The 10,370-nt window shown below is 42.9% G+C and overlaps 1 long non-coding RNA gene across 15 annotated transcripts in view; it reads left to right on the top strand.

Annotated features, from left to right (window-relative positions):
- LOC120101725 (uncharacterized) overlaps positions 1 to 10,370 on the top strand; it is a 103,565-nt gene that overhangs the window by 66,457 nt on the left and 26,738 nt on the right. For 14 of the 15 annotated variants that reach the window (XR_010065426.1, XR_010065423.1, XR_005502545.2 and 11 more), the window contains 2 exons: positions 1,075 to 1,383; positions 8,124 to 8,198. This is a non-coding gene — a long non-coding RNA (uncharacterized LOC120101725). Of the gene's footprint in view, positions 1 to 1,074; positions 1,384 to 1,628; positions 1,706 to 8,123; positions 8,199 to 10,370 lie in introns of all 15 variants that reach the window. The other variant, XR_010065428.1, reaches the window with a different exon arrangement.

Here is a 10,370-nt window from a genome sequence, read left to right as displayed (position 1 = left end):
GGTCCATCCCCAGCACCACATAAGCCAGTCGTGTGGCTCACACCTGTCATCCCAAGCAAATAGAGGCAGGAGGATCTGGAGCTCAGAGTCATCCTCAGCTACAAAGTGGGTTTGAGGCCAGCGCTGGCCATGTGAAAAAAATTAAATGCAGTTTCTAAAGTGGCACCTGGCACCAATAAGGTATCACATGATACAGATCAGTGTTTGCTTTACCATGCTGACCACACTGAGCCTTCCAAGGATATTGAGAGCACTATTTACCCCCTGGACCTCTGTCTTAAATCCAAGTTTAAGGTATTCCTCTGCAATCTTCCTCTGCAGGCAGTGCAATGGTCAGTGCCATCAGAAATCATTCCTGCAGTATCTCTGGCAAATAATCAGCCGGACACTTGTGGGGTGTACCAGGACATATTCTTTGCCCTGCTCACTGCTCTGCTTTCATATTAAGGCCATTTAGGGAAGTAATGCTTCAGAATGAGCTGGTTCATTGGTTGTTCATGTGGAACAACAAAATTGGTCTACCTCTTGTCCTAAAACAGTGTGGGCCCACTTGCTCCATGAAGCCTTCCCAGCCACTAGTGTAGAGAGATGAGGGCTTTGTGTGTCCAGAGTCTATGGAAAACCCTATGGACTTTCAGTAAGAACCAAGGTGGAGGAACAGCCTAGCCTACCCAAGAGCACCACAAAGCTTGATTCTGGTTCAAGCTGAACAGTCCCCTTTGTGACATTTCCTGGGTATTCTCTGCTTGCAGATTTGAAAGCCCTCAAGATCCTTAGTTCAGCAGATAAGTCTTCAGACCAGGTGGCTCGGGACTGTGAGCTCCAAGGGGGAGGGTTGTTTGGATCTGGAGAAGTGTAAACTTATTTTTTAATGACCTCTCCCAGCTTTATATTATAAAAAACTTTGAACACTAGAAAATTTGGATAAAAGGCTGGAGAGATGGCTCAGTGGTTAAGAGCACTGGCTGCTCTTGTAGAGAAGACCTAGAGTTGATTCCCAGAACCTGCATGGTAGCTCACAACTGTCTGTAACTCAAGTTCCAGGGGGATTTGACACTTGTCTTATCTCTACAGGCATTGAAGTTTATCCTGAGGATCCTAAATGGTGGAAGAATACCTCTCAAGAGATGGAAAGATTCTAAGAGCCAGAGGGAATGGATGACTCCAAGGAACAGGACTGATGATCACATGAACTCTCAGAGGCTATAACAGCTTCTACCAGGCCTGTATAGGTTCAAGCCGGATGGGTTTCCAGCACTGAGAGGAGAATTGGACATGGGCTTCTACTCCATACTAAGAAGCTCTCTGCAACTGATGTTGACTTGCAAAGGAAAATAGTTTTCTCCAATGAAGTATCACTGGGTATATTAGCCATATTTCAAGGTAGGCCACCTTCCAGTAGTAATTGGCCAACAAGTTTAATAGTATTTATTTATATATTGTATTTTTTGTAGAGTTTATTTCGTGTTTTTTTTTTCTTTTTAAGAGAGAGAAAGAAAGGATGTGGAATTGGCTGGGGAGGAGTTGGGAGGAGTTGAGGAGAGGGGAAAATTGTGATCAGAATTCATAGTATAAATTTTTTCAATTAAAATAAAAAGAAAGAAAAACGCCTCTTAAATTTTTCACAGCTAAGATTTCAAATCTGAATGTGGGAAGAAGTTGCCTTTAACATGCATCTTTTACTTGAAACATCACCCAAAGGGAGGTAAGGAACTAGAAGGGAGATAAAATTAGTGTACCAGAGAAAATAAGTCACCTTTATGGAAAATGATCACCACTGTGAAAAGCATATGGGCATATTGCTGTGATTAAAAAATACAAACAAAGCGAAGTCTTATGTTTCAGAGTTTCCCAGTAAGTATAGAAAGTGAAGAGTTTTTGATAGTCTGAGCAAAATCATAAGTGGAAATTAGAACTGTAAAGCTGGGGTTGGGGATTTAGCTCAGCGGTAGAGCGCTTACCTAGGAAGCGCAAGACCCTGGGTTCGGTCCCCAGCTCTGAAAAAAAGAACCAAAAAAAAAACTGTAAAGCTACTGTCTGTTTTAGTTTGTGCCAAAGTCACCAGATGAGCAAGTCTGTTATGTCAGACACTGGGTAGAATATGAGCATTTATTCATCTGCTGCTGCTGAAAGTTACCTGGCCCAAGTCATGTGCCTTTCCAGGAGTATCCAGAACCTGAGAAACACTAAGGAGAGGAAGCATGGGAACCTGACTAGCCCAAGCACTTGGGTCAGCTAAAGTTTTGGGGGTGGGACACACTCCTTCCTTCCTACCCTACGCCCTGATTGTTTCTGTCTTGGTGCCGGCCACATTTGCACTGTCAACTCTGCCTCTAACAACCCTTTGGGGAGAATCATCCTGGAGAGGAACACACTGCTTTCAGTCTAGTTTTGATTCAGAGTTACCTTCTAGTCAGGCCAGATTATAATAGCTCATTGGAACTTAAGAAGCAAGAGGAGCCACATGGATGCATTTAGGGACACTGTGCAGATGAACAGACTCCTGGGGTGGCATGTGTGTCTGGAGAGGCTGGAACAGGGACAGAAGTCATATCTTTCCATATGGGGACTTGGGTCCTACTTGGAGGCGCAGTGGTCAGTTAGACTCAGAGCTACCACCTCACTGTGCTGTACTTTATGCCTTTCCATTGGAGTTTTCTTTTTTTGTACTATTTAATATATTACTTTTATTAATTATTTGAGAATTTACTATAATGTATTATGGTCATATCCACCCTCCTCCCCACACTTCACCTAACTCCTCCCAGGTCCACCCTACTTCTCTGTAACCTCTAAATTTTGTCTTTCTTAAAAATAATCCACTAAGTCCAATTTATGCTACCCATATACTTATAGATATGATGGGTGAGAACCCATTCATTGGAGCATGGTTAACCTATTAGGAGTGAGATAGGGTGGCATTATCAAGTCAAGGAGAGCCTCAACTTTGTACCTGTCTCAACCTCCCAAGTACTGTAATTGCAGGATTTTATCATTTCTCTTTGTCCTGAACTTCTCAGTGTTTAGCATGAGGTCAGAGAGAGCCAAGCATTGTCGGAGTCAGAGAAGGAGAAGAGAATCCATTCCAATAACCTTGGGGTTGGAGTCTGGCTCCCAACACGTGTGTTTCTGTTTCCAGAATGAATGCATTTCATATTTTCACAATTTATGAAAAAACATTTTAGATGCATGTAATACAGATCAAGATTAATCAATCTCTGCTCTGGAAAATCAATCTCTTGATAAGATTCCTTAAAACACCAACATTTAAAACTGAAGAATGTGGTAAGAAGATCTAGAAAGCTGAGAATGGGGGAGGGGGACAGAAGTTCTCAAGAGAACTATGATGGATACCCTCTTGACATCTTTAGCATCTCTGTGGGGCTTAACTCCTGGGGTTCCACTGGGAACATTTCTGGTGGCTTGAGCTTGAGGTTTGCCTCTCTCTTGATTGAATTCCTATCTGATAGTGATACTGGTTCATGACCACAGTTGGAGAGACATTGGCCAAAGGCATGAGTTGCTGTTGCAGGGTACAGGATCAGCTGGATGAAATGGCTAAATGTGACGTCGGGCAGGCAGGCAGGGCAGGCAGGCTTGGTGGAGTCTGCCTTAATCCCAGCACTTGAAAGGCAGAAGCAGGCAGATCAGTGGGAGCTTTAGGTCATTCTAGTCTACGTCATGAGTTAAAAGGCATCCAGTTAGATGATATGAAGACACAGTGAAACTCTGTCTCAAAAAAAAAAAAAAAAAAAAAAGGAAAGGTGACTTTGGACAAAGAGTCCTTAAGGTCCAGGACTTCGTGAATGCTGGATATCCTTACTCCACTGCCCAGTTCCCTCCATCACAGGCGTCACCGTTGCCAAGCTCCTGTAACTACAGAGAGTTGGGTGCCAAAGGGGAAACGTGTGGCTCCCAGGAAGCATACACAAACACTTTGCAGTGAAACATTCTGAAGTTGATGCTCAGAAGATCTCTGAGTAGGGCCTGTCACTCCATGCTAGAGAATGCTTGCTTTGTAAACAGCAGACACCAGAGTGGCTGGGAAAAGAGCTTAGTCAACAGAGTTCTTGCTATGCAAGCAAGGACTATCTCAGTTTGATCCTTAGCACTTATGTAAAAAGCTGGTCAGGGTGGTGAACTGGAAAAGGGGATGCAGGAGAGTCCCTGGGGCCACTAGAGAGCCAACCTAGCCAACTAGTCAGCCCTAGGTCGAAGTGAGAGACCTTGGCTTAAAAAGAAAGCTGGGGCCTGGAGAGACGGCTCTGCCGTTTAAGAGCACTGACTGCTCTTTCAGAGGTCCTGAGTTCAATTCCCAGCAACCACATAGTGACTCACAACCATCTGTAATGGGATCTTATGTCCCCTTTTGGTGTGTCTGAAGACAGAGGTGGTGTAGTCACATATGTAAAATAAATAAATAAATCCTTACAACAACAAAATAAACAGGGTTGGTAGGTGTGAGGAACAAAACTGAGGTTGACTTTTTTGACTTTCACACACACATGCACACACACAAACATACAGATACATTCATAGAGATACACACAAACATGTATATACGCACACATACACATGTATTCACATATACACAACAGGAAGACCTGGTAGAGGCCTACATCATCTTTCCTTCCAGGTTGAATTTCCATGATTAAAGTTCTGCTTGTAAGTTGCGTTCACTGGCTGAAGGTATCTCCTAGATGAGTCAGTTCCCCAACACTCTGGCTACCTCACCCATGAAGAGCAGCATCTCTCTGTCTAGAAAATGCTCTTGGGCAGGTAAAATGATTCTGCCCGTTAGCAGGCACTTTGGTAGTTGTCTGAATACCCCTGTCGATTGCTTTCCTCTGACATGCTTTGGGATCATTTTCCATATAAATAATGGACTCTTTCAAGGTGTGGAAGTGCAAGCACTAATTCCAACAGAGGTAGTTTTATCTTTGTGAGTTTGAGGCCCAGTCTAGTCTAGATAGTGAGTTCCAGGATATCTAAGCCTATGTAACAGACCTTTCTCATCTCCTTCCCTCTCCTCACAAACCAAACCAAACAAAACAAAACAAAAACAAACAAACAAAAAATGGTCTTAATGTGGGGTCTAAGTTTGGGATATCCTGAACTAAGACATGTGCCTTCCTCCTAGAAAATGGGATGATACCCAATACAATCTATCTTTTCCCTCTTTACTCACTTTCTAATTAGAGGAAATTATAGATATGATCGTATACTGGGTATAGTGGGTGAGGTCATTACCATCAAGTCCCTGAGTACTGTCTGACTTACATGGCCATCTCCTTGAGGCCATGACACCAGGTCGCAAAGTATAGAAAGTGACACTGGCACTGGCAATCAATAAGACTACCTGAAACCCCTATCCACATGGTCGAATCCTCTCAGGGTCCTACCCATCAGTTTGTTGCTTGAGTTCCTAGTGTTAGAGCTAGTCAGTTAACTTTCACTTCCTCATCTGCTTTAAAAAAGGAAGTTAATAAAATCTGCCTTCACTCCAAATGCCCTTGATATCGTAAAGATAGCTGGAGAAATCTCTCTAAGGTTTTTGACCCAGACCAAAGGGAGTTGGATGAATCCAAGGGAGTGGACCTAGCCTGTGAGTGTGATATCGTCAAACAACGTATTTAATCATAGCCTACGTTGCCGATGATGCCCTCATTCTCACAATTCCCAGAAGGACATTTTGCCCTTAATAGCTCTAAGCTTTTAAATCCCTGTCCCATGGCAAACCCATTTTGAATGAATGTTGTCCTTTGGTTATTAGCTGCCGGGAAAGACCATGGGGTGTCATGGTCTCTATCTTGACAGCCAGGATGTTTTCTTCTCAGAAGACAAGGTAGTGTTTTGTTTTGTTTTGTTTTGTTTTGTTTCCAGCCTGTAGGGGGCAAAACCTCTTGTTGATGGTTTTAGAGAGCCAGGGAGAAAGCTTCAGGAAAAGACCAGGGAGCCAAGGGTTCACCCTAGCAGCAGTCATGTGACATATGGGCTACTTCCCTATGTACTTCTTAGCCTGTGAAGAAGGCTAAGGAGGTGGGTGTTCTTACTGTAAAAACTGCTGTCAGTATTCCCTGAAGCTGACACAGAGACAGGGACATCAGAATTGTTCAGGTGTGACTCTAAAACCAAGTTTTAGGAAGAAACACTCTGGCTGTTACATCAAAATGATACTCTCCTGGTCTCCAAGCAAGCAAGCAATGTTCATTTTTGTCCCCCACCCCACCCCCTTTTTTTTCCTGTTAAGCAGAGCTGTGATCCAGGGAAGGGCAGACTGTGGACAGAAGCCCTTCTCTGCCTTGCCCATCTGGGCTCAGTTATATACTATGCACTAGGGTTCCAGGCCGGGGCTGTAGAATCTGGTGGAGGTACAGGATGGATGGATGGGCAGTATGACAAAAAGGGTGCTAGCCAGGGACTGGCAGGATTGGGTGGAAAGGTTACAGGCAGGTCCAGTAGGGCTCAGACACTATGTAGAGATCCTGGAGCCAATGGGCCCCTTAGTACCTGGCTCTGCCTGCAGCCGGCCCATGGCAAATACTGGCTATCAAAGCCTTCAGCACTCCTGAATGGGACAAAGAAAAGGCGCATTAATGATTAACTCTGCTAAAAGCTCCGGCTTTTGTATTCCCATGGTGCCTGGCCTATCTGCCTGCCATGTGACCGGCTCTGGCCATTTTCTCGCAGATTGGGGAAAGCTAGTGAGCAAACACAGGTGGTTCGGAGTTGCCCGGCTGTCAGGGACAACCGCAGGCAACAGCAGCTATGCCTGGTGAAATTAGCTGTTCTGTTTGCCTCCAATTTTGCTTCCTGGTGCTCTTACTTTCTAAGTCGAATGTCATTTTGCCCTTATTTTCCACTATTCACAGGAGCTGCAGAAAAAGGCGGCAAAGCCCCCGCCCCACAAAAAGGGAAAGGGAGGCACACAGCCTCGTGTTCTTTGAACTCGGCAATAACATTTGGTGATCAAATGCAAAGGCCGGGTAAACTAATTAAAACCCCTCAGGTCTTTAACTCCCTGCAAGAGCAAATTGATTCTTCTCAAAGGGAATTATTTTAGTGATCCTGACCAAATACGCAAGCCACAGAAGTGACGTCATAAGCCGGCTAGACAGGACCCCAGCTGAGTACCCTGTGATGCAGGGGCCATGGCAAGCACCCACTGGTGAAAACTCAAAGCTGGATAGGGTGCCATTGGAGCCTCACCTTGTCAATTTGTGGTGGTTCAGTGTCAAGGTCCCTCTAGTGGCATTTTGTTTTGTTTTGTTTAAATTTATTTCTTCCTTGGCCCACATCAGATAGACTTTCTTTTTCTTGTTCAAATATTTATATGCGTGTAGTATTGCACACTGCTTCCATTGCTCACAATCGCGGCCATAAAGCATAGATTATCAGCTCAATGTGATAAAGGCCCTTTAAGTCAACACCAGAAATGAGCAGAAAATGAAATAAAGTTATAAAAAGGAGAGCATCAGTGTCTACAACGGGTGTGTCAGTCTGCAGGGACTCAAGCCATTAGCTACAAGAAGGAAGCCATCTTTTCACACCAACAGTACCACTGTTAGCAGCCTTTCATATTTAAATACAGCATCCAGCGGTTTCCCATTTAAAACAGAGGATGAAGAAGAAAAGGAGGAGGAAGAGGAGAAGGGAGGAGGAAGAAGAGGAGGAGGTGGAGGAGGAAGAGGAGGGAGGAGGAGAAAGAGGAGGAGGAGGAGGAAGAGGAAGGTGATTGGAGTAGAGGCATCTGTTCAAATGTTTCGCAGGTGCTTCTCTGCTGCCCTCTGCTCCCAGGATGGTTGACACAAAAGAGACTTTTGGAGCCTCAAGCTTATCATTGTGATGTTTTCATGAGGGACCTGGTGGTGTTGAAGCTGCATTTTCCCATAGTGCCTAAGCTTTTGATTTGTGTGTGTGTGTGTGTGTGTGTGTGTGATGAAGATTGTATGGCTACAGACCTCAGTTGCAGGGGAGACTAGATTATTCTTATATGCATGATAAACTCAGTGTGGATCATTAACAACTACCACAATTAGATAATTAATTCTGGATTTTGTTCGGTTTGTTGTCATTGTTGTCTTGTGGATGGATACTAAAAGATAATTTATTTTCCCTTGTAGGTGCTTACAGAATAATGGTCATGCTACAGAGAACACAAGAACTGTAATTAAACAAAAGTCATATTTATCCAGCAGGTATGTGGAGCCTGACTGTGAAACTCGCACATAAGGGTAATCTTATGATGTTGGACTAAAAAACTCAGCTTCTGGCTTCTTATTCCCAGGGCGTCTCTTAGTTATTTAACAAAACCAAAAGTTGGTTGCAAACAAAGACCAATGCATAGGTAAATGTTTAACTATACTCACCAAGAAATTGTGTGTGTGTGTGTGTGAGAGAGAGAGAAAGAGAGAGAGGGGGGAAAGAGAGAGAGAGAGAGAGAAAGAGACTGTCATCAAACAGGATCTTATTAACGCTCATTAAAGTAACCAAACACACCTGAACATTTTGAGCTGATTCCTAGGCTGTATTCCCACTCCCTATAAGAATTGAAAGCAGGATAGGAAATTCAGTTCAGTGGTAGCTTGCTCAAGATCTTGAGTTCCCTCCACAAAGTAAAAGAGAATTGAAATTATAAAAAGTATTCACTGACCATGATAGAAGAAAATAAACAACAGAAAGCCAGTAGGGAAGTCCTCAAACACGTAGAGACTAAATGATAGTCCAAACAATACATTGGTCCAGTTAAGAAAAAAAAATCACGTTAAAGAAACTCAACTTAAAGCAAAAGAAGAAGAAAAAGTGAACGCATCACATCAACATTTATTGTGCACAGCTATTGCATTGTGAAGATAGAAATTATAATCCTAAGTGTGTAAGTTAAGACAGATTAAAACCACAAATCAGTAGTGCAAGCTCTTAACCTTCTGAGCCTAGAAGAAGAAGAGCAAATAAGCAACAACATGTACAAGAAAAGAAGTTCAGCGAAGGGAAAAGCAATTGGGCTTTGCTAATTTTTATTAGCAAAGCAGAGAACTTTTTCTTGGGAAAGATCAATTTAACTGACAGACCAAGCAACACACAGACATAAAAAGAAAGCCATAAGTTACTGATATCAGGAATAATACAGGAGAAACTACTATAGACCTTGCAGACAACAAAATACACACAGGAAATACTTAGTATAATTCTGCACATCGACAGAGCAACTTCAGTGAAATAGACAACTTTCTTGAAAAGCACAAATGGCCATAGCTTTTAGGACATAATTTTAAAGCCTCATAGTGATGAAGAACACCGGGATTTAACTAACTGACCCCCCCCCCCAAGAAATCTCCACACCTGATAGCTTTACTGCAGAATGGGACCAGATATTTAAAGAAGAGATGGCATATTTTCTGCACAATCTCTTCTAGAATATGAAGGAGAGGAAATATCTGCCAATTTCTTATATGAAGTTAATTCTATCCTGACACCAAAACTAGACAGACAACTTAAAAAGAAAATTAAAGATCAATATCCCTACTAAATACAGGCAAAAAGTTCTTTAGCAAAATTCTTGTAAGAGGAATTCTTTAATACATCGAAAGTTATATACCATGGCCAAATGGGATTTGTTTTGTAGCTGCAAGGCTGGTTCAATATTGAAAATCAATTAATGTAATTCATCTCTTTAAATGGCTAAGGAGAGAATCCACACAATCATATAAATCTACAGAGTAAGTACTTACCACAATTCCACATCAACTCATGACTAAGAACTCTCAGAAAGAGGTATGGAAAGTCAGCTGAGCGATTAAAAGTGTTTCCTCTTCTTGGAAAGACCAAAGTTAAAATTGCAGTATCTACCTACCTCATGTGTCTCACAGATGTAAGTCCAGCTCCAGGGGATCCTTTCCTGGACTCCAAAGGCATCTGTATACACAGACCACCCTCCCCAGCACGTGCACATACACACAAATGCACACTCACATACAAACACAGACACATACACACACACAACCCACATACACACAGCACACACACACCATACATACCACACACACACACACAAACACACACCACAACCCCCATACACACAGAGCACACACACCATACATAACACACACACACACACACACACACACACACACACAGAGTAAATACAAGTCTGAAAAAACCTTGGAAAAGGGTAGTTGAAAACAGACTCAGCGTTGTAAAGACTATTTGCAGAAACACACACCTGACACTATGTTCGATGACAAAAGTCTGAGTATCTCCCCTGTTATTGAAAACACTGTGAGTGTTCACGGTCCCATCCATGTCTACCATGGCACTGGAACTTCTTGCCAGTTGAATACGGCAAGAAAAGTTAATGAAACTCATATTGG

This window comes from Rattus norvegicus, chromosome 3 (assembly GCF_036323735.1).
Source record: "Rattus norvegicus strain BN/NHsdMcwi chromosome 3, GRCr8, whole genome shotgun sequence".
Lineage (NCBI taxonomy): Eukaryota > Metazoa > Chordata > Mammalia > Rodentia > Muridae > Rattus > Rattus norvegicus.
This window is presented reverse-complemented; position numbering and strand designations above follow the sequence as displayed.